General features: G+C 42.7%; 1 long non-coding RNA gene across 1 annotated transcript; it reads left to right on the top strand.

Annotated features, from left to right (window-relative positions):
• Positions 1–606: 606 nt before the first annotated feature.
• On the top strand, positions 607–8,253 carry LOC132251421 (uncharacterized). Its single transcript, XR_009463448.1, has 3 exons — positions 607–751; positions 1,617–1,823; positions 2,006–8,253. It is a non-coding gene; the product is annotated as an uncharacterized LOC132251421 (long non-coding RNA).
• The last annotated feature ends 17,019 nt before the right edge of the window (positions 8,254–25,272 follow it).

The raw sequence follows: 25,272 nt of genomic DNA, 5'->3' as shown, positions 1-25,272 counted from the left end.
CCCTTCACACCCAAATCTATCAGCCAAAAAGTCTGGGTCAGGATAAAGTGAGGGAAAGCCTCAAAGCAACTAGCAAAAGTGAAAATGTCAGTAGGATCCTAGTGAGCAATTGTCCAGAAGCAGAAATATGATGGCATAGGTGATGGGAAAAGGACTAGCTGGCAACCACGAAAAGAAAAAATGAGCTTAGTAGCAGCCTGGGACATGCCCAAGAGAGCTCAAGAGAGAGAACACAGAAAGCATCAGAGATTTTTTTTTTTCTGTAACTCTACAATCACACTTATGAACTATTTGTCTTTATACAAAGAATTGCTTTGCCAGTGTGGTGGATTTCCTCACACACAGCTTTAGTCTTAAGGTGCAGATAGATGTGCAGCTCCCTGCTGTAACTCAGAGTGATTCACGCGAAGCACTCTGAGTTACAGCAATCCCCTGGACTCAACAGATGTTCACTGTTGGACCCCAGGGGTTGGGGGATTCAGCTACAATTCAGAGTGGCTGTGTGTTTGCAGCTGCTGTCCCCTAACTCTGCTCCTCACCCCTCCCAGCCCCAGCTCTTTCTTCAGAATGGGAGGGTGTGTCAGGGCACTGTTGGTGCCTGCCACTTTAAGACCCGGGGCCAAGCAGCCAGCAGGTGCTTGATTGTGGTGGCCATTTTAGAGCTCTGGCCGCTCATATAAACAGGGCAGTTCGCTGCTAGGAGTCCAGGCAGCAATATTGCCTGGCTGAGAGGCTCCATAACATCCTGGAGGTAAGGGAGGAGCTGTAGGGGAAGGTTTGGAGGCTCCTGGTCTTGGGCATGACTAAAACTGCACCCTGCCGGGAGTGGGTGGCCTGGTGGGGCTCTCAGTGGCGCGGGAGCCCCCAGGAAATGCCAGGCCAGTTACCACCCTGGTGAAAGGTGGGTCAGGGCGCCTTAACCCCTAGCTCCCACAACCAGTCGGGTCACCCTCTCATAGGGCCAAATGGTGGACCCAGGAGCGAGAGCGGGGCTAGAGGCTCAGAGGCCTGATTTTAGAGTACCCTCGACTGGTCAATGTTGGGGCTTGGACCAGAACGGTCAAAAGGACCAGGGGCCCACCGCGAGGGACGCCCAGAGCTAGGAGGGCCTGGGGTTTCCGACTGGTTTTAGAGGCAAGGCCAGGGCTTGTGTGGCCAGAGGTCCTGGGGGGGACCATGCCCAAGAGGGGATATGGTTCAGGGAGCTAGGCAGCCTGAATGAGGGCGGGGTAGGCCGCCTGAGTGGAGGGATCCAGTTGGGGTCTTAACTGAGGATTCTGGGGCCCAGTGTGGGGCCGGTGAAAATAACATCAGCGGATGCCATTTGCGAGACGTGGGCTGCAGTATAGGGGAGGTATGGAGCCACAGATAGCGCCCCCTGGCATTGGGGTAAGGAAATGGGCAGCCTCCTGCTTAATTAAGATCACTAATCAATTAACATCAAGGCATGGTGGGAGAGAAAGCAGGCGGTTGGCCCAGAAACAGCCTTTAGATGTACTCTGAAGTGCAGAGGCCCTGAAAGCAATAGTGATTTCCATACATAAAAAGTATCTTCTGTATAGAAGGAATGGTAGGTCCCTGTTCTGTAATCGATCTTTGCTTCTGTCTTTTGATAGGTACTTTATGATGGAACACTTTGTACTACAATGTTCATGTACAGAAGATGCAAGTGCAGTTGGAAAAGAAAGTGCTTCAAACTATTATCCACAGCTCTTTGACCATACTATATATCAATATTTTTATAGTGGTTCTGCTTAAATGGGGCTGAGCACCATTGGGTAGTTTAAAAGACTTATTTATAGTCCTTCCTGATCACTTGAATTGTGAGTGTGCTGAAGTTAATAGCAATGTTTATTATACCCTTTTCTAATAGCCCTTTAGGAATTGCTGAATGGCCTTTAACATTTGACTATGCAGCTGAAACTTAATTTACAAAGTTACTGTTACATTTTACACATGCATACTGTACTAACTTTCTAAAATCATTTATCTGCATTTCTTACAGTGTGCCTATCTGATCCAAGAAATGCTGCATGTTTGTCTTTGGCACAGCTTGTGCAATGTGGATTTCTCTACACTTGAGAAAAAGGGTAGCTGAAAACACAGATGTCTCAGTGCAGTGTGAGGGAGTGTTGCTGTGGTGCACTCTATATACACCATCTACCACTACCTTTCGTGTGTGCCCAGAGAAGCCATAAGCTGGTTTCAGAGACAGAGTGTGTGGAGCATGTGCCCTCAGTGCACCAGGAACATCCTCCTAGTATCTGCTTCCAGGCCCAAATGGCATAATCACCCAAGCTCCCCCTTCACAGAATAAGTACTTTATCTCTCTTTCGGATTACTTGGGAAAACAGAAAGCATCTCAGCTGTGGCCAAAACTAGCGCATTTTTGGCGCAGGGATTCTCAATCGTTCCTGATGACCCTGTGCATGGACTACTGTATGTTGAATGAGCCAGAGTATGTGCAGGAGAGGGAATGGCTTTACAGCCTAGTGGTTAGGGCACAGTCACTTGGAAGGTGAGTGATGTTGGTTTAAATTCCCTCTACCTGAGTGGGTTTCAGCCTCTCTCCCCCTCATCTCAGCTGAATATCTTGACAACAAGACTCTTCGGTAAAAGGGAGGAGGGCCACTAAATTCTCACCACCCCCTTCATATCTCTGTTTTTGTTATGTTTGGGGGCATATTTTCAACAAAACATTGTGTTAATTTCCTTTCCAACACCCTACAACTGCATTTCCAAAGAATAAAAAAAATTACCAAAAAAAATTGCCCAGCTACTATGACACCTCTCGCCCCAGTATTTTTTACTGTGACTGCAAGTGAAAGACTCCATCAATTCTAGTGATATGGAAAATGGAAAGTCTATGCACCTTCAGCATAACTTTTTGGTAGGCATAAATTTCAGATTTCCACTTGAGGTATATCAAAGCATCAGTCCTGATACCTTTGAAGAAACGGATGTGGTGAAGCAATTATTAATGATCTGCTGATCAATACTACAGTGAAAGGACACATAACTTAAGGCAGAATATGAAAGAAATGAAACTTAAATAGAACTGCAACAAATGCCAAAGATGATCAAGAGTGGATATGTAGGACACACTTATTGACAAAGGAGTCTGACTGAACTGAAGCTTGCTGTACAATGGAACGACTCTGAAATGAGGAGACGACTGTACCAATTAAGTGTTCTGCACAGAAGGCTGAATGAGTACAACACAGGATGATTGGAAAGAAGCTTTCAAGAATCAGTTAAAATGTTACTGTAGTACTGGTACTACTGGTACTAACACAGGTGGAGATTAACAGAGCCAAAGAATTCAGTCAGCACTCACGTGGCACACAGGTTATCCTTCTGGCAGATAATCTCTTATCAAAAGGCTGACATAAGTGCATCACAGCTCTGCTCAGACCAAGAAAGGAATGACAACAGTTGGTTTGATTATGAGCAATTTCATGAATAAGTCCATGGGCAGCAAATGGTCAAAATAGATACAAACCAAAACTGCTGGAACTGATATTACAGGCACCTTTGTGCAAAGAGCTCCCTAGACTCCAGGAAACAACCATGAAATGACAAAAGCTCAATGTCCATCAGATAATTGAGGTCAGTTTCCACGCTCTCTACCTCAGTCAGTTAAAAGGGAAAGCAAGTTCCAAGCCAAGATTTTTTCCCTAAGAAATGTTTGCTGCCAGTCCCTCCTCTTTTTATACATAAGAGCACATAGTTCAAGTATGGTTTCTGGGACAGTAGCACGAGGGAGATAGTCTATCAGGTAGCCAGGATCCATGTCCCTTTGCAACTGTATGTTATGACATTTTAATACTTAGCTTCTCAACATACTGTTTAGTGTTCACTCGTGTTCTACCAGTTTTACTCCTGTAAATCAACGCTTCCTTCTGAAATTAGTCCAGCTGGCATGAATGGAATGGCTAAAGGAATGTAGAGCTACTCAGGGTACAGACAAACAACTTACAGGGAGTAAAAAGGTAGCAGGGACTCACTGGTGTCAGCTCTGTGGTAATTGTCTGTGTGCCTGTCCTCACCCCATTATAAGTAAAAAAAAAAGCTAAACTTTTATAGCACAACCATTTTTCACTGAACCCCCATGTCATCTCTATGTAGCACACTGCAGCTCTGCATGGGCTTACTTTGAAACTGAAAGCAGTGCAGCCACACTCACACAGCACTTTGGGCCAGCTGATTAGCACTGCTGAGCAATAGGGCCAGTTAGCCCACCTCTGTGCTAATTAGCCTACCCAGGACACACTTCGGATGCAGTTAGACTCTTTTTAGGGGGTAGTTTGTACAGCAGCTGCTGCTGCCAGGCATGATATGTTTACTATGTAGATTTGGGCTCAGTGTGCATTAGGGTGGTAGACGCAGCCCCTCAAAGGTAAATTTATAATTTTATATGATAATCAAATTGCTGATTACAAAGAAGAGTAAATTACTAAATTTGCTGTAATTTTTGAAGATGTAATCATCAAAAGGAAGCTGCCTTCTTTACAGTTGGAAAAACAAAATAAGTTCCCATCAAAATACATTGCAAAGCAGAAGTTTGAGTTTTCAAGAAAGTTGCTAGAATTAAGAGTTGATCCCTTGCCTTTCAAGCATGCAGTAATATGCTGCATTCATGCTCCAGTCCACGGGGCACATGAACCCAGCCTTAACTCTGGAAGCATAAGTAGCCTGGATGCTTCAACTTTCACAGGCTTCAAGCAGTCATAGAATCATAGGATTGGAAGGGGCCTCAAGAGTCATCAAGTTGAACCCCTTGTCTCATTCATTTCAGTGAGACTAATCTCAGAAGGTCACAGACTTCCATGAGACCACTCACAGGCTTTAGAGTTAAGCAAGTAGTTAAGACCCATGCCAAATTGGGCCTGCATATTTAACCTAACTGGTCAAAATCTGTTCCTAGGAAGTATCAGTCAAATGACAGCTCCTGTTGGTTCTGCAGCATATTTACAGCTATGTAGATAGCAAACTGATGAAAGGTATTTTTCATAAATGGTTGTGAAAAGGTATTTTTACCATAACCTGCACCTTCAACTCCTGGCTGGGCACTTGGAACAGTGCTGCAATGGAAATATGAAATATCGTTAATTCAGAAAATGATGTAATTAACATATGATAATTGATTCATTTTTCCTATAAATGCAAATGAATAGAGACTAAGAGCCTGTGGCAAAACTGCTGAAGTAAAAGGGAGGTGTGGGAGAATGGAGAAAAGATTTTGATATGAAAATATACAGTGCTTAACCTTGCTTCTTAATTTTAGTTGAAACTTCAGGAGAATTCTGAGCTCTGCACCAGCTCACTGTATCTCAGTCTGAGACCGTATCTCAGTCTCTGTTAGCTCCATAGAAACCTGTCTCTTTTGGATGAGACCTGACTGGACTTTGTTAAGCTTCCATCTCAAATCAGTCATTAAATAGGTCTTGATTTAAGGAAAATATACAGCTATTTGCAGTAGGTAAGACAGGGAAAACTTTCGTATTTCCTCAAGGACAGGCCTAAATGACATATGATAGCACTGCTGAAAATACATGCAACATAGTAGAAAGGTCTCAGAGGACAGGCAATGATGACAAATGCCTTAGTATGTAGACACAGTAATCATGAACTGTAGGTAACTTCTTGGGTTGAAAAGTGACCAACTTACCATTTTCTGTGGCAAACATTTGCCAATAGGAAAACCCAGTCACATATATAGTTTAACAGGCAGTGGTCAGATCCCTAAAACCTCCAGCCCTACAGCCGCCTTCACTGGGAGCAGAGGTTGGCCATTGATGACAATTTCTAAACATCTCTTCCTTAAAATCTGTTTGCCACAGTTTCACATCATAGCAATTTTTATCCAATCCTTAAGCTCTGGGACCAGGTTCCATCTTTTATTAGGTACCTGGGCAGTGACTGGCACACCGGAGCCCTAAATTTAATTAGAACTTCTAGGTACTATAAGATATACAAGGATAATCTGATCCAAATTTTTGGAGGCTGCAGGTGTTTTCAAGATCAGGCCTTCCCTCACAAAGTTGACTATCAAAGCTGAACCAAGTTTACAATTGTCTCAGAAGTTTATTTATGCTGAAACACAAAACAAAGGCAAGCCAGGACAGCAAAGGTGAGATGAATGCATTTCAGCTGGAAAGGTTGCATGTGTCTCTCCTTAATTTATAGATTATCTACGATTTAAAAGAGTAAACAGAGTCATCCTGAGGATGCATCAACATAGCTTTGCGAGCCACTGAAATCTAGGTCAGAATTTCATTTCTGTCATGAGGGATCTCATTATATAAATCAGAGCGTTTGTCAGTTTCAGAAGCAAGTAAAAAAATATTTCAAGGCCTGTATTAAGATAAAGACCTACAAAACCAATAGGTAGCACATCCATGGACCAATTTATAGGTTTAAATAGTTTGCATAAAGGCTGCTTTTTTCCCCAAGTTTTTTTTTTTATAAATGAGTCATTACTAATTAACTGCAGAACCATATCCCTTAGTCATCAGTAACCTCAGTCTTGTTAGGAAGTTTAATTGTCCAGTTGTGTTCCAAACAAGGCTTGGCAATATTTGGTATCGGTAGCTAAGTTGTCTTTCTGTATTTGTATTAAATTATTGAATCAGTAGTTTGATAGCAGCATCATGTAGGCTATTAATAGAAGACATTATGTGGACTAATAAATCCTTATTACACTGGTTTGGAATCCTAATATAAATTTTAAAGGATGTGAATCCATTTTGCATATAGGTCCCCATTTTAAGCCTAGTCTTTCAAGCCAGAGAAAACATATAAAAGGAAATATTTAAAGAAAAGCAATTCATTTTCCTCATAAGTTTCTGTAAGTCTCGTAAGTCTTAATGCTAATTACCAGAGACCTCCTTGTAAGAATGTTATTGCCAGTAAGTCAACTTCTTGTGCTGCCCTCCCTTCAGTAAGTAAGTTATAGTCTCATGGTCTGTTTATTTAAATTTTACAAGTTAATTGAGTGTTTGTGAAATGTGCCAGATTGAAAGCCCCCAAAACTGAAGTCTTCTATGTATCCACAGATCAGATGCAGTGTGGGTTGTGGTAATACAAGTTTTCCTGCTGTGCCCTGAAAATATGTCTCGTCTGATGTGGAGTGGCCCCCTCCAAGGGTGACTTTAGTTCAGCCTATTAACTATTTACTTGATCTATCCTCTAGGACTGCCAGTAAGCATTCCAGTTATAATGGTGTTTTTGTGATGTGGAGGTCGGTCCACTGTGAACTGGCCTGATGCCAAACACTTATTCGCATAAGCCAACAAACAGCTGTCATGTGGTAATTACTTGTTGTTGGGGCAGGATGCAAACTGGTAGAGTGGATTAAGATTAAATGGGACATGGGTACAATGAAGAATGAAGATGCAATGCTGATTACGTAATTTTCATCAGCAGTGTGGAAAACCATATTAAAAAGTCCCCAATACTAAAAATATGTCATTTTATTTCTAACCCATCTGTCCCTTTTCCTCTTTGAATGGGTCAGTCCACTTATCCATAGAAACATAGAACTCTTGTTTCTTCTCCAACCCATATGGTCATTCAAATTCCCTGTTACAACTTCCCCTGGTATGCAAAATTGGACCTTTTAGTACATTTTACAATGAGCAGGGAATTCCTAAACTCATGATGTTTTACACCCACAGTCACGCCTTGCAAGGTATATGTAAAGCAACAGAGCATCAGGCTCTCTCTGTGTAATATGGATTCACAACTAAAAGTTTATCATTTTTTAAATAACAAGTAGATATCAGCACAAAGATTAAATGTGTGAAACAGGAAGACTTGATATGTACTTACTCATCTAAGCTTGATCTGTGTAGACTGTGGAAATGTATTTGAATGATATATTATGTCAGTAAATGTAAAACCACTTTGAGGTGGTTCTATTAGATGCGACTGAGACTAGAGATGCGGGAAGCCAAATTGGCTTCTGCAGGTTCCACCATGTAATTCGACCCAATGAGTGGGAGGAAAAAAGGAAGCTAGGCAGGGGAAGAGAAGCACTTATAAATCTGCCTCTGACTTTTTCTAAGGCTGTTTTATTTTTTCCTGAAAGACATTTTTCTCTCCCAGTGGGAGAGCTTCACTCCCACTCATGCTCCTTTTGTAAGGGTTTCATTTCAGTGCTAACTTTTCTCTTCTTTCCCGATTGGTGTTTGTCTGGTTTTCTTCTTTCTGATGCTTTACATTCTACACTTCTTTCTCCTCCTGCCTGCTGACTACCACACAAGTTTGGAGCTAGAACATCTGAGTTTTAGTCCTAATTTTGTCTAAGATTCTTTTCCTTGTCTGTAAATTGAGTATCTACATGGCTGTTAAGAGATCTAGGCTCAAAAATTTCAACTGTAGTCTTTTGGTGCCACTCCATCAGTGTTGGTGCCCATATCCTCACCAATGGATGTAGCCATTGGAAGCGTTCTGCTGCCTGATAGCATAAAGTCACCAAAGGGTTCTTTGACACTCCCATACTGGCCAGGGCCTTAAATGTAGTGGCCGTGGGAAAAATGTGTCTGCACCTTGGCAATTCTTAGCTGCCTGAAGTATCTTTGGGTAACGGTGTGAAATACTAGAATTCCGAGCAGCCTGAAGACAGCTCAATTTAGGCAAGTTTCTCGCCCTTAGGATGAGGAAATACAGCACTGTCTTTAATCTACTGAAAGTCCAGAGCCCAGCCCTCAGTTTTTAAAGTGGATTGGAAAACTCATGAGAGGGCCCATATAAGTGAAAAGTAAGACAATTATATTAAGTTTTATTTTCTCCATGTTCTCCTTTTCTGCACAGAGTCCAATGTTCTACTGGGAAAGAGAAGATCATCATCAGTTAGTAGGAATCTATGGGCTGTGTCTTTTTAAGCTCTCTGAGTAGAAGACCCTGGTCAGAAAATGATGACTCAGTAATGGAGACATCCTATCCTGCTGTTAGTTACAGATGAAAACCAGTTACTTAAGTGAGGTGGTGACTCCGTGCTCCGTTTCCTTGAGCTAGCCAGGCTCTCTCAATGGCTTTGTTTGTGATACAGCAATCTGTTTCTATGGAAATGGCAATGATGTGACATTTCAATTCAAAATAGCTTTTTGCAGGATCAATTAGAAGAAACAAGCCTGTGAGGGAGGTATTTCCACATCAAAGTCCACTGAAATCAACTACCTGAAGCAGTAAGGCAAACTATAAAAAACATACAAAAGGTAAGTGGATTTCTTTAGGCTATAGATCATAACATGCAGAGCTGAGCACAAGGTTTTTTTCTGGTGCACAGCATTTTAAATGTTGCTCAGCTTCTAACAATTTGTTTTCCTCCCTTGAGGTCTGTAACTAATTCAGTTTATTATGGTTACCAAAAAAATTTATTCTAAAAGCTGATCAACAAACTTTCTTGAGAGAAACAGCTCTGTCAAATAAAAATCTAGAATTCAATAACAGTAAAAAAACCTGTTGGTTTGTGACAAGGTCTGAAGGTTTTTTCAGACACCGTGGTGGAAGAGAGGTTAACTGGGACTGTTGTCTGTTATATGGTTGAGTGTGGAGGAGAACGGGAGCAGCAGCTACAAGGCCAGTAGAATGCACTTCTTTCTCCTCCGAGATGGCTACGAAACTGGGCATATTTCTGGCAGTCAGGATCTGGTGCTCTGAATAGCTTGGCTTTTTTGTTGTTTGATTTTATTTTCTGTTGTTTTTAATCCTTTGCTTATGAATCAATAAAAGAAAACTCTGCCACTGGGAAGAATTATTCACCTTCCCTGGGCTGGTGGTTTTGTTTACTGGCCTATAGAGCCAAGTTGTGCTTGAGTTATTAGTCAATGAGGTACGTGCTTGTTTGAACAGAATCAGTTACCATGTGAAGATGAATTCCTGAACTTGAGGAAATGAGAGAGTTGGCCAAATGTTGATGTTAGTTACATGAAAGTAACCCCAATGAAATAAAGGAGTTAGTGTGGTTTTACTCTTGTGTAACTGAATGAGTCTTGCTCAGCATCTTCAATAATTCATGATTTTAGGACATGTTCTAGCCTTGATCTCTGCTCTCTCAATGCTGTCCTTCAGTGTTAACCTTTAGAATGTGCTGTGTGAGGTGAGTAATGAGGGATGCCTGAATAATATTTTTGTGATAGTATTTAGTTTATAAAGAAAAAAGAGAAGTCCTGTCTTCTCTTAGTTCAACTCTGGGCTTGTTGCCTTGATTTCATTCTATATGTGGGTACCATATATTTTTAGAAGTTTTTTATGTTCAAGTAACCTGATTATATATACTTATATAAGTAAATAAAAATTCTGTGCAGCTATATGCAAGATAGCATGCTCTCTAATATGCACAATAGCATGCTCATTATTGCCTAGTGAAAGTAATGTTGCTGATATAAAATTTGTGTAAGAATAATTCAATATGATTACAGAAATATCCATTCTTCTTCCTGTTCTTCCAGTACAGCTAGAAATGGGCAAGGGAGAGGATGTCTAAAGAACCCAGCAGGTTATCAGAGACCTAATTAGCTATTGCGTGGAAATAGTTCTTCATATCATGTGACTGTATGCCAGTGATTATCATCCTTTTTAGACTCAAGGTACCCCTTGTTAAACGCATGGCCCCCCTCAGAGAGTCCCAGCTCTTAGTTTTCAGTCTTTTTAACTACAGAAAAATAATGGAGCAATTGTTTTGTTGTGAAGAACTCAGAAAGACCACAGCAGGTCAGACTGTATTTAACACTATGGATTCCTGTGTGAAATCTCTGGGTTTATCTTGTGAACTGTGTGCGCCCACCTAACAGTGCTAACATTATGTGGCACACTATGGCACTGTTGAAAGGATCTCAAGGCCATGGCACCCAGATTGAAAATCACTGTTCTGTGGTAATCACTGACAGGTTAAATAAACAGGTTGAAAACTTTGAGGAATGTAGCAGTCATGAAAGACCCTATTCCATATTTAATCACTGATAACACATCCTTTTTTGGAAGCAGGTTGTTAGTAAACTTTACTTAAGTTTACTGTAATGTTAGTTAAAGATTGGAGTATAACATAGAGCTCTTTGCCTGTCACTTGTCTCACTTTATTTTCATGGGACAAATTCTGGAAGGCCATATGGGCACCTAATAAGGAGCCTGTATCCAATAGTGCAAGGATTGGCCTGCTTCAGTCCTGTCTTCCTTGCCCGAACTCAAGAAGTGGCCTCTCCTTAAGCCTTTGCTCTCTACTGTCTAGGTAATTTAAGGACATGTCCTAAGGATTAACATTTGGTGCTAGATTCTAGTTCCACTTCATGCATTTAAGTGGCACTAGCTCAGCCACATAACCACAGTTTTTGTTACTTCACATAGTTTGGGATTAAGTATTGCCCCACACTTCCCTTCTGAATAACCCAGTCAAGTGTATAATACTGGACAAGTCCCAAAACATGAGTCCTGGGAAAACCATGACTAGTAAGTGTTAGGTGGAGGAGGAGTGAGATGGCTGAAGGGCACTCTCAGCAATCCCTAGGTCATGGCTCAGTGGTTAGAGCACTTGCTGGGAAGCAAAAGGCCTAGGTTCAAACCATCTCTGGCTAAGGAATGCCTAGAACCTGGGTCTCCCTCTCTCTTGGCAAGTGTCCTAACTATTAAGCTATTGCACTATGAAGTGGAAGGCCTATTTCCTACTCCTCTGTTTTATTTCTGGTGACTGTACATGTGGGGCAATCCTAGGGCAGCGCAATTCCAATCCAGGTGGAAATGGAATCCCAACGTACGCCTAAATCCCAATAATTGCAATTTCAGTTATTTATGTACCACTTAGGCAATGAAGGGTAAAAAGAATTGCTCTACATATTTTTGGGGTGTGCATCCCTTTAAGATGCTACAGGCCTATATTATTAAATTAATAAAATGTGCTAATGTTGGTGTCTGGAATAATCAGTGCACAGGACTACTGATGTACAGAAAGCAGCCCACATTGCTACTACCTTGATAGCAGATATGTTTGAACAAGTAGTGAACAATGGAACCACTTTGAGTGCTGATTTGGGAGTGGGGTGAAGAAAGTAGTTGGTGGCAGTAACTGTGCAATTGCAATTGTGATCGCAGCGGCAACCAGAAATCACTGCTTTCCTTAGGCCCTGGATGCCCAGCTGTGTCCCTACAATACTTCGGAAGATGTCTGTACCTTTGACCAAAATTTGTCTCCATGTTTCAATAAGTGAAGTTTGGCTCTGTATATAGCCACTTCACAACATGCTAATTAATGTTACCTTAATTAGTATTCCCTTAGACATAATTGGCTCTGGTATGATTTGTGACCAAGTTAAATTGATAAAAGTTAATGCCTTGATCTCTCTTAAAATACCCACTTTTCCCTTTTCCTGAGGTTACCTACACTTTAAGCATTTTAATGCCTATTCACGTTACCCTGTTACTGTGAGATGCTGCTCTTCCTCAGATGTGTTATTTGTGTTTTACTTCACTGTCAGAGTATTATCCATATTGATTTGCAAAAATGTTCTCATATAGTTTCCAGAGAGATGCAGCATTGAAGCTGTTTTTCAGACAATATTAACTAAACCTTCCAGGAACATCACTATTCACATGACAATCCATCTGCTATTATTATTCTTGCTGTAAAATAAGAAGAGGCTGCTGCTTATACTATAAACAGGCTGGTGGTTCTTGTTGGATCTGAATATGAGCATACCAGGCCTGCCCTAATTTTGGTAGTAAGTCTCAGTATGATTCATCTGTGAATAAAGTACAGTACTGAATCATTCAGAGTCCAGTTCTGCCACCCTTGTTCATGAGCTATACCAAATATGTGATCCCACTGAAGTGAATAGAACTTGTCACACACCATACTGAGTAGACCTGGGATCTGTTCCTTGTTAAACCAGTTCTAGACCAGCTTAAAATGATTATGTGATAAGAGGTGAATTGCTCATCCCCATACAGTATGTCTCTGCCTCATGTAACCTTGCTGCCTTGCATATTGCAGATCGTTAAATCATGAGTATGTCCTGACTGGTACTGTACATGATGGTGTATGCATGAGAGAACTCAGGCCTCATAACTAGATGCATGAGGTGGAAATTACATAAGGAGTTTCTTACAACCCGAATATTGGTGCATATTAGTGTTGCACTTTGTACTTCATGACCTCCTGTGTGAGGGATGATTCCTCAATATGATGCCAGATGCCTTCAAGGATGGGAAAAATAAATAGTAACAGCTAGTAAAATAATAAGTGTGATTAGTATGAGATAACATGAGCAAAGATCTTTTGCTGTGATCCTCTACTCAGAGGTGAATTTCATGCACATTCCCTATCTGATATTGTTTATGTAAGTTCCATCTTTTACTCATTGGAGAGCCACACTCATTTGTCCCTGTCTTGATTATTCTTTTATATCTTTCTCTGCATATACCAGCTGGTTCTACGACTGACAGTTTCATACACTGTTTTGATCTAATGCAAATTTTTCCATTCAGCAGTCTCATGCTGTGGGAAATACACTGTTGTATAACAAGTGACATAAGACTAAGCTATTATATATGTTTGAAGTATACAGTTCGTAAATTAAAAGTGCATGCTGATAGTTTAGTATTGATTTCTGAGTTTATAAAAATACAGGATTTTTTCTTTAAAAAGCCACAATCATCTAACTCCTCCTGCATCAAAATGCCAAAAAAAGTGTGTTACATGGGAAATGTCCCACCCAGTCCTTTCAAATGTAGTTTGTTTAATCATGTATTTATAACTCTACTGTCTTATACAAAATAGAGCAATATAAAACTCTTTATTGTTTTACTTCATGCTCTGTTGCAAATAAATACAAGCCAAATTTACTATAGCAAATGCACAGGGTAATTAAATGATGTATTTATTGGCTTTCATTAATTTATTTTCAGAGAAATCTTTCAAGTTTTCTCCTTCTTCACACTAAATCTTTGGTGTTTTCCCTCCATTAACTTACATGCCTTTTGTTTTCTGGAAATGCTTCTTTTTAAAATTAAAGAATGTAAACTAAATTTTAAGGGGTACATTTTTAAGTGAAGGGCTAGAGAAGAAAGGCTCCTTTGGCGAATGTATCTTCAGTTGTTCAAGCTTTATTTCTCAGTTAAGCATGTTGTTCTGCAACACACTTCCCACCTTACAAAATGTGGACAGAGCCTAGATTTACAGTAACTTTAAAGCAAAATATATGGCTCAGCTGGTAGAGCATTGGTCTGCCACTCCAAAGGTTGCAGTTCAATGGCAGACTTTCTTACTTTCCTGAACTTTTCCTGTTGTTTCTTGTGTCCACTTTACCATTCAACCTCAAGCCGTGTCGTATTCAAGCAGAGAAAAAGAGAAAAATCCCAGTTCGATTAAACAGAAGGCAGGGCAGGGTGGCACCTTAGAAGCTAACTACCTCTCCCTAGTTCAGTTAAAGCACTTAAATATCCACTAATCAGCAGAATGCTTAAGTGCTTTACTGAATTAAGACTGGCGTGTCCAATTTGGTTCAGTAGGCCTATTTTAGAACTTAGCAGGCAGCTGAGAACAGATATTTAAGGAAAATAAGGAATACAATGCATTGCCATTATGCTGACTTGAATTTGTTTCAGTCTTATCTGGACGGCTCAGTTTGTTCATATGAACTTATTAGGTTGTGGATTGAGATCATTGTTTAGCCAGATGCTTGTCTTTCACTATCCTGCAGTATTATGCTTGTTCTTTCTAGTTTTGTGTCACACTGCAAACTTGTATCATATCTGAACACATTTTAGTTTGATACAACATAGCCCATTAATTAGCAAACAAGGAAGAAGATGCAAGTTGTGTTCAATGCTCTTATCTGTGTAGCATTAAACCTTGCTGTCTAGGGTTAAATCACGGGTAGTTGGTGGGATGATGAAAATAATTTGTTCTCATCTATGCTGACTGCTAAATTATGGTAAGGTGCATGTCACCTAGTTTAGCTGTTCACCATCCCATTCAAACACAGTTAAAACTCTGTAACATGACTAAACCAACAGCTTGCCGTTTGTTGATGAACTTCATTACGATGCGCAAGCAGAGATTGTGTGGTAGTTCTGTCTTCTCTGCTGTCATCTGTAAATTCCACTCCCAGAATTCCCATTTGGGATAGAGCCAGTGTAGGTGGCTCTTCGAAACCTTTTCCATCTGAATCAAAGAAGCAGGGCTAGAAGGGACTTTCATAGGTCATCTAGTCCAACGCCCTGCCTGAGGCAGGAACATCCCTATTCAAAGCATCCTATACAAATACATTGTCTAAACCTAGCAAAACTACACAGTCAACCCAGAGACAATTCAAGAAAACACTCTAATCTGCCTCAAGCAAGGAGACCACAGCTGCCAACATCCTGCTGCTGCAAAGATTGTTAAAATATGCTCAAGAAATCCCTGAAAGAGGGCCATGCCCCTTCAGTAGAGGGGAAGGCAAAGCCCCCCACAGTCTGTACCAATTTGACCATGGGGTAAAATTATTTTCTGTGTCAAATATGGCAATCAGCCTGGCCCTCAGCAGAGAGACAAGTTCCTTTAGGCAGGAGCCTCCAGGGCTATGTTCCAGTAGGAGAATTGGCACACACCAGTCAAAATCCCCAGCACTGGCTGCAGCCAACACCCAGTGGCTCTGAGGAAGGCTTATCCATCCCCCAACATGTAGCAACAGGAGGAAAAAAAAAATCACTCCCAGGCCAGCGAAGTCCTGAAGCATGGGAAATACCCATAGTAGAACATAGCCATAGCTACACCTAAATTATCCCTGACCAATATCTGTCCAACCTCTTCTTGAACACCTCCTGTGGCAGTGCACCTTTGGGTGCCTGCCACTTTAAGGGTTGGGTCAGGCATCCAGCAGGTGCCTGATGGCAGCAGCCATTATGAGACTCTAGTATACAAAGGCTGCAGTCTGCTGCTGCCAGCCTGGATAGAAACATTGCCTGCAGCAGGAACAACCAGGAGCTAAGTGCAAGAGCTTATGGGGATGGCTAGGAGGCTCTTGGTCCTGGGCATGACCTAAAACTGCACTCTGCTGGGGATGGGTGGCCTAGTGGGGCTCCCAGTGGTGCGGGAGCTCCCAGGAAATACCAGGCCAGTTACCACCCCAGTGAAAGGTGGGTCGGGGTGTCTTAATAACGCCAGCTCACACAACCAAGTGGGTAACCCCATTGTAGGGCCAAGAAGGTGGACCCATGTTAGAGAGTGGGCTAGAGGCTCAGAAGATTGACTTGAAAAGCCCTCATCTGGTCAATGTTGGGGCCAGGACCGGAAGGGTCAAAAGGGCCAGGGCCCACCACGAGGGACGCCCAGAGCTGAGCGCCTGGGATTCCAACTGGCCTTGGAGGTGAGGCCAGGGCCTGTGTAGCCAAAGGTCCTGTGGGGGCCATGCCCAAGAGGGGGGAGAATACAGGGAGCTAAGTAGCCCAGTATGAAGGCAGAGTAGGCTGCCTGATGGGAGGGATCCAGTTGGGGTCCTGATTGGAGGATTATAGGGCCCAATGTGGGGCTGGAGATGTTAAGAACTGTGATGCCATCTGTGAAGCATGGCCTGCAGTGTAGGGGAGGTCAGAGCCACAGATAGTGCCCCCTAGCATTGGGGCAGGGAATGGGCAGCTTCTCGCATTATACTGTCAGTTTATGGAAACATCCAGGACATGGCAGGTGAGACTGGGTGGACTGCCCCACAGGGACAGGTGGGTGGGCCAGCAGGAGATCCAGCCCTGAGAGCTATCCCCTGTCACACCTCCGATGATGGAGCTTTCACAACTTCCATGGACAGACTGTTCTACTTTCTCACTATTCTGACAGTGCAAAAATTTTCCCTGCTATCCACTCTAAATCTGCTTTACTGCAACTTCAAGTCTTTGGTCAATGTCCTCCTCTCTGCCGCCAGTAGGAGAAGGTGTTTTCCTTCTTCTTTATGGCAGTCCTTTGGAGAATGATATCATGTCCCCTCCTAAGTACCTTGTTCTCAAACTGAACATGCTGATTCCTTCAAACTCTTCTTGTACATCTTACCTTCAAAATCCTTTGCCATTTTTGTCACCTGCCTCTGGACCCTCCCTAACTTCTCTATGTCCAAAATGTGATGCCTAAACTTCACACAATACTCTAGGTGAGATCTAAGCAATGCTGAGTAGAGAGGCACTATCACCTCCTGTGTTTTGTACCTAAAGGAAATGTTTTGTTATTGATGCATCCCAAAATCTGCAGTCTCATGTTGAGTCAGTGATCTACCAAGACTCACAGATCTTTCTCTGTAGTGCTGCCATCCAGTTGATGTGCCTTCTATATGGTTTAGCTATGTGTGCTGGAGTTTTAAGGGGGTGGTGCTTTCAGCCTAGTCCCTTTGCCCACTTGTAAACCTGCTCTTCTTCCCATAATGCTCAAGAAGACGGTGGAAGAAAGATCAAAATCTTGCTTCATGTATTTACACAGATCCCTGAGCAAGGTAGTTACTATATTAATTAACATACCTGCCCAGTAAGAGGAAGGTCTAGCTCTAGTTCCTTCCTCAACCTTTATCTTTAATCTCTCAGTATAGAGATTAAGTATGCAATAACTGCCTATAGCCACACTAAACATAGGATGTTGACAGACATGCAGCTCCCTGGTTTAACTCATGGCACTTTACAGAAAGCGCCATGAGTTAGACCAACCGCACCCCCCCTGACCCAAGAAACATTTGCTGTTGGGTTGGTGGGGAGGGAGAGGTTGATCAAGCTCTACTTTGGAGCCAATCCAGCTGGAGAGCTGCCTGCCTGCAGCCTGTCTCCCCTATCCCCATCTCCACCCTTTCCCCAGACAGGGCTGTCCCTTTGGGGGCGGGGGGCAAATCAAGGTGACTGCCCCAGGCCCCACACTTTAGGGAGCCCTGCAGAGCTGGGCTGCCACCACTGGCTTCACGTTTGGCCGCTCACTACCCCCCCTCCCTGCCCACTGCTGCCCGTGGCGACAGCAGCTTCTTCGCATCAAGGTTACATGGGATCGGGGCAGGGCCCCTCAAAGACTGCTTTGCCCCAGGCCCTGCACCCTGCTCAGGTTCGCTCTGTCCCCAGCTCTGGTGCTGCCTGCAGGATGGGAGGGGGGAGAAGGTTGGGGGGATGGAGGCTGTGGGTTGCCCAGCCTGAGCTGGAGAAGGGGTGGATGGACTGGAGCCCCCCGCTCCTCCCGAGGGGTGGCCAGGGGGCTCCAATTCACTTGTCCCACTCCAGCTCAGGCTGGGTAAACTCCAGCCCACAGCTCCCTTCCCTTGTCCTCCTCCCATCCTGCAGACAGCACCAGGAGTGGGGATGGGCTGGGCTGCGTCAGCCCACCCTGCTCACATGCAAGGACTTACAGAAGTTAATGAAGGTATGCTGCTTTGGAGCACCTTCATCTGAACCCTCATGTAATGAGGGTTAATTTGTTGCATGATTGGGCACTTTTAAAGCACTCTGCAGCTGTACACTTCTGTTAGGGCATGGCTAGAGAGTGCTTTTCAGGGGCCGATAATGAAAAATGCCACTTCTGTCAGAGCCTACGGAATTCAATGTGGTTATTTTAGGTGGAATGCTGCATGGAGTAAAACAAGCATTTACTTTCACTTTGGCATTTCTTTTCATTAGAGCCTTTAGTAACATTCTTTCCACTGCAAAACCTGGTATGTTTTTTTTTTTCTGATTGCAGTCCATTTCATTCAGCTAAGCATAATGCTATCCAACGCAACACACTTCTCTAAAAGTAATTTTATTGCTATCATGGAAAGTACTGTATGTGAGGCTGCAACCAAAGTTCACATAAACAGCCACATACTCTGTTTCTAATCTTTCTGGTTTTCTCTCTAGCACTGCTGTTAGCAAATTTGTGCCTGTATATCCATTCTTAGTTTTGATCTGACCTCTTTTTTTCCCTTTTTTGTTCAGTTACCATTGTAGTACAACTCTGCCCATGATGTTATTTCCCACTTCACAAGCACTTGAGGCTGAAAAACTAGAGTGACCCACATTCCAGCAGGTCAGTTTCAAGTGTTCCTAAATCACAGTTGTGGAAGGTGTTTTCGGTGACTAACAATGGAAAGATTTTCATGTTTATGATGATGGTGTACCTCTGAAAGATAAACCTTGAAAGTAGGCTCTTTTTTATTTAAATAGCAACATCAAAGAAGGAAACTTCAAAGTTTTCAGAATAATCAGATCTCGGGTTCCTTCCTTTTGCCTCCCCTCTCCCCTCTCTTTTACTGTTACTAATAAAAGCATAGCTATCAGAAATAGTGAATGGCCTTTCAGGTTATCAACCAAAAGAAAGAATTTTCTTAGACGATGAAAATCTAATCGAACACCAAGGCTGTTGTGGAAAATCAGGGGGAGAAAGTTGGACTTTTAACTGACTGAGAAGCTTAGACACCCTGCCTCTAGGACTAATTCCTGACCTCAACAAAGATGAGGGTGGGAGCAGTGCTGTTGTGGAAGCTTGGTGCTGGATTGCCTATAGCATTAGTCTTAATTAAATGTGTATTTATATAACTAGGAGCTCAGTAATGAAAGTATCCTATAGCACTATTGTGCATTGTATTTCAGCGCTATAGAAACACCAGTGGAGCAACTCCTGCCCAATAAAATCACATATTCTAGGTAGAGACAGCCATGGCAAAGACATCCTTTGTGGTTCTCCCATTACAGATTTGTTTGAACTACTTTCTAAAGCTTCTGATGGCTGACTGTAAAACAAGGCCCCAGTTGATTAAGGAATGGGGTGAGTTTGGCAGCAGAAACGAGAAGTTCACTTTAAATTCAAACGAGTTTCCATTTTCTTGGTCCTTTCCATGATTTGCTGCAAAATCCTTCATGTTTTTACCCAATTCCTTTGCTTGGCTGAGTGACTAGGAAGATTGTTGATGACCATGTTTTGTTTTTTGGAAACTTCTTGCTTGACACCTACCACTGTTCCTATTTCATGCTCATGCCACTAAAATACACAGTTGTTACTGCACCACAGTTGTAGAAGTGGAAGAGGCAGTGGGACCTAGCAGATGGACTGCTGCTCCAGGATTCAGGAGACCTGAGTTCTGTTCCAAATTCCACCATTGACTTGGCATGTGAACTTGAGCAAGTTATTTAATTTATTTATGCTTCAGTTTCCCCATCAATAAAATGGGTGCAATGCCATTAACCTCCAATTCCATGCTCTTTCTGTTCGACTGATCTAAATAGCTATATGATAGGTAGATATTATTATATGACCAGAAGACAGTGATATCATTAGAATAGTTAAAACAGATGCCAAAATAGTTAGGATACAAAACATGGAATATCAGATTTCTGCATGGTAACCATCAGCCAAGTTTACATTTTTATAAAACAGATACAATATCAAGGCAATCACTGGAGTGAAAGCCCCTACCTGATGTCATTGAGTAACAGCAACCAGCACTTCCCAAGAGGAATATGAGTGATTCTCACACTCAGGCAAAATTCCAGACAGCACTGTTCATACTGCATGGCTCCTTATCCAATCTTTAGTTAATTTGTATCCTTAAGCAGAATCAGCCAGGGGTTATGAATTTTGCCTAAGAAAAGGTAGCAGCATTAGTTCCTTTGTAGAACCCAAATTAAGCAAAAGGTTGCATTCCTTATGAATGCCTCAGGTTGAGCTGCGCTGGCAAGCAGGAAGAGGCACACCACTAAAGTACAAGTGCCAGGAGGTCTTATGCCTGTAGGCTATATAATGTTTCTACTAGCACTGGGGAGCTCAAGGAAAGTGTCCCTTGTCAGGTCTGTTCAACAGGTACTGCAGAGTTCCCTCTTTTTATCCTGACATGAGTCAGGGTATGTTCCTTCCTTTGTCTAACCTAGTAATATCCGCTTTGGGACAACTAATGAAACTGCCTTGTGGCAGGAGGCAAGACTGTACAAACAGTTTTTTCAGCTGATCTGCATGTCTGTCTGTAAAATTCCTCACCAATATGAAACCTGAAACATGTAGAGTTTCATTCAGTCTAAAATGATGTCTTACATTTTACATCACTTACAATAGAGAAAACCTGTGCCAGTGGTGGTGGTGTTTTTGTAATCTCTCCTCCCCCTCTGTCTTTCTCCCAGTCACGTGTAGCATATGGTCTCTCATCTGGGATGTGGACAATGCAGATTCCATTTCTCTCAGGAGAGCACACTAACAAGGTATTCTGGCATTGAGTGCGCTTCCTGTTGATGATCTTCCACTTTGCATAAGCAATTAAACATTTACTGGATCAAACAGTGAAACCCAGGTATCCTGCCTTCTGGGTGAGTGAGTGTCCTACCATGCAGAGGAACCCTTTTCTCTGTCTCAGTTACTATTGAAGTATTTCATATGAAGTGGAACAGTTCCCCTAGGAAAGACTGAGAGAGACCTACCTCAGAGTAATGCATAGTAATGAAGTCTCTTGGAAAGTTAACATTGGAAGGAAATGTGAATATGGAGGTGGGAGGAGAGCAGGAAAATAGAGACAAGGATCTAACCTGAATACCAGTGAAGGTCAAAGCATCTCAAGAGTCATTTAATACTAGCAGTAAGTTGATGTGGAGGTGAGGCAATACTCTCACATTTTTAGGTGTATTGTAAACCAAGAAAGGAAATGACTGGTGGGACCCAAAAGTGAGTAACATTTTGGGAGTCATATGTAACTTGTCTAAAACTGGTTCTACAGCATGCAAATTTTGACAGGTGTGTGAGTCATCACCAGATACAAAAAGAACTCATTTGAACATCAGAATGAGTCCAAGCTGGATCATTAAAAGAAATGGTTTGAAGTCTTGAGCTTTCCATAGGTATTTGCACAGCAGAAATATGTAACAAGTTTGGTGGAAACAATGTGAATGTTTTTCCCTGTAATAGATACCTGGAGGTTAAACTCCTGTTTCTGAATCAGCTCTGATTATAAAGATAGGTACAGCATTAAATTAGTGCTTAGATATAACTTGAACTATAACCATTCATTTCCTTGTACATGCACATAGATAGATAGATAGATAGATAGATAGATAGATAGATAGATAGATAGATAGATAGATAGATTGTTGTAGAAATCATTGGCAAAAGAGGCTAGTAAAGCTGTTACGCAAATGGGCAAAGGCAGTCTGCGTGTTCCACTTTTGGACAGCATTGGAATTGTCCAAGATATTGCTTCACTATAATGTGCAAAGGCTGCAAGGAAAGGAGTCCAAAAATGCCTCCTTATTTTAGAAGCAGAAAAACTGCAGGGATTCAGAGTAGCTACAATGTGGTACTTTAAAGAATGCTGATCTACATTATAAGGGACAATGATGCAGTAAATGTATTTAAATCACTACAGGCAATTATCATACCTTCTAACTGTAGGACTTGAAAGCAAGATTTCCTTACATACTTTGACATTAGGGCCAATAATTTATTCAGGACAGTGAGTATGAGTAGGTGGCAAAATACATTTCTAATTGTTCCTATGGCTAAAGATGAGCATTCAGACTTTCAGGTGGTAGTGGTGTGATTTTAATTAAGCTTGCCAGTAGGAACAAAAACCAAGTGCAGAGAGTCAGTATGGCGTATCAAGAAAGACTGAACACTAACTTTGATTGTTGTGCTCTTAGATGTCATCAGAATGGCAGATTTTCTTGCCTGACCCCAGAGGTCTTTAGTAAGGTAGAAAAAACCATCAGACAAAGTAAAGCAGGGACAGGCAAAATATGGCCCGCAGGCTGGATCCAGCCTGCCAGGCCATTCTATTTGGCCCATGGAGCCTCTAAAAAATTTAGTAAATGTATATTTCTTTGCCCCGGCTCCCTGTCAAAGCTGGCCAGAGCCAGGGTCAGTAGGACCCACAAGGAGCCCTTAGCAGGCTTGTGGGCTTGAGCAGCCCAGTCCCGCCCATCCCTAGCCAGTTCCCTGCTTTCCTGCCCTGCCCTGCTCCAGCACCACATGGCTGTGGCTCCCAACTGTATCCCCAGACCGCGAAGCATGGGACCATACTGGTAAGGTTGTGTATGTGTGTGTGTGCACGCAAGTCTGCAGGCACGGGGCAGAGTATGTGTGTGTGCAGGCACAGGGGCAGAGTGTGCGTGTGGGTTCATAGGGTGAATCCTACATGCACACCCCTCCATACACATGCACCTATGCCTCCCTTCGCACTGCCATACACAAACCCCAGTCACCCTCCCCCTCATACCCACCCACACCCCACACACCCACAGCCCCCACAAACCTATACCCACCCCCAACAATGTACAAGAATAAGACTTCATTTTAGGTTATTGTGCAGTCAGCTCTGCGTACACTACACAAACACATGTAAATCGGGACAAAAATATTATTTTGAAATCAAATTAATGAATGTTGTAGATGACAACTTTTTAGAATATAATTTGATATTTTTCTGGTTATGAGGTGACAAAACCCCTTGCTGAAAGGAGTACTTCTGGGGGCAAGGGGAGGGACTTCTGGTGGCAAAGGTCAGGGGTTAGGGGTGGGACTTCTGGTCACAAGATGGTGACATGGGGGTGGGGCACCTGTCAAGAGGTGGGGCTACCCATGCGGCTCTTAACAGCTCACCAAAACTTGGTAAGCGGCCCTCCACCTGAAATAATTGCCTGCCCCTGAGGTAAAGCATAATACCATAAATTCATCTTGGCAAACTCAGTAGTAGCATTTGATCAGCTTGGAAGAGGTAAGCTAAGACTCTGCCTGGATATCAAACAAGACAGTAAGCAATGTCTGCCACCCAGCAGGCTTGCAGTGCTAAAACTGTCCCAGATTAAGCATTGACTGCACTAGAGTTCCACTGCAAATTAATTTAGCCCACTCCAAGTTAAATTCATTACAGAGTGCTTGATGAAAGAAATCTCAAAAATGTTTGCTTAGCAAAGCTCTGAATCCATCTGGGTTTGCCAGACTGCCTTGGGTACAGAATATCAAAGCAAATATACCCAAATGTTGAAAGTTTGTATTTCTAGATATTTTAGTGTGAGGAGCTAAAAATAAGCACATAATAGTAGGTTCAGGAAAATATTAAGAAGGTGTGGGAACAGAAACTTGAGATGAAATAAAAACAACTCTCATTGATTATCCAAGAACCTAGCTCATAGTGTTGCAAGAGAAAAGCCCAATGCTAATTTTTAATAGAAAACTAGCAATGGCTAAAGTGAACTACAAAGCAGATTGGCACAGGTTTCCAGGGATGGCAACATGTTGAGAAAAATCTACATCAAATATATTGGCTTCAAGTGCAGTATTGAGATAGCTGTTAAAGAAGGGAATGCTGATTATCTTGAGGCCAGTTTAAATCAGCATAAAGTACTGAAAGCAAATGATACAATTTGCAATTCTTAACACTTAAGTGTGACAAGGAAAAAAATAGACCCTTATTAGTGGTGGCATATGCCAAACCCTTACTTGCTTCAGATTGAGGCTTCTGTTACATATCTATCGAATAATACCCAATAGCTGGCCATACTCAGATTAGTGAGGTACAGATATGTCCTTCTCTACCACAGTATTAGAGAACCATGCCCTCTTCAATGTATTTCTCCTCACAACCCCACAAAGGTAGGGAAGTGTCATTATCTCCATTTTACAGATTAGACCTGCTACAAAGTGAAGCTTCATAGTTTCATAGAAGTAGGGTCAGAAGGGACCCTAAGCCCTGCTGCCCCCTGATCATACAAGTGGCCCTCCTCTGGACCCTCTCGATACCGGCCTCATCTCTCCTGAAGTGCAGCGCCCAGAACTGGACACAGTACTCCAACTGTGGCCTGACCAGTGTTGCATAAAGGGGGAGGATCACCTCCTTGGACCTGCTCGTGATGCATCTGTGGATACATGACAGGTGCAATTAGCCTTGCTGACTGCATCCTTATATTGGTGGCCCATGTTCATTTTGGAATTGATAATGACTCCAAGATCTCTTTTTGCTGCTGTGCTTTCAAGAACAGAGTTCCCCAGCCTATAGGTATGCTGCTGGTTCTTCCTGCCCAAGTGCAGTACCCTGCACTTGTCAGTACAGGTCAGTCGCATCTTACGTGGGGATTATGTTCTAAAGGCAGCGCGTAAGGTGAAAATTGCGTATAGTGAAATCACGTATTACCATGCCAGCAGTGACTGCCTCTGCCTCCAAAACCTCCTGCTGCCGCCGCGGAGCCATGCTTAGAGCTGCGCGACCAGTGGCAGCGGTGCAGCGCAGGGTGGTGGTGGGGATGGCTGCATGCTGCCCAGCCACCATCACACTGCCACTGCCACCCAGCGGCCGGCCACACAGCTCTGGGCATGTGTGCAAACTCAAG

This window comes from Alligator mississippiensis, chromosome 7, assembly GCF_030867095.1.
Source record: "Alligator mississippiensis isolate rAllMis1 chromosome 7, rAllMis1, whole genome shotgun sequence".
NCBI lineage: Eukaryota > Metazoa > Chordata > Crocodylia > Alligatoridae > Alligator > Alligator mississippiensis.
This window is presented reverse-complemented; position numbering and strand designations above follow the sequence as displayed.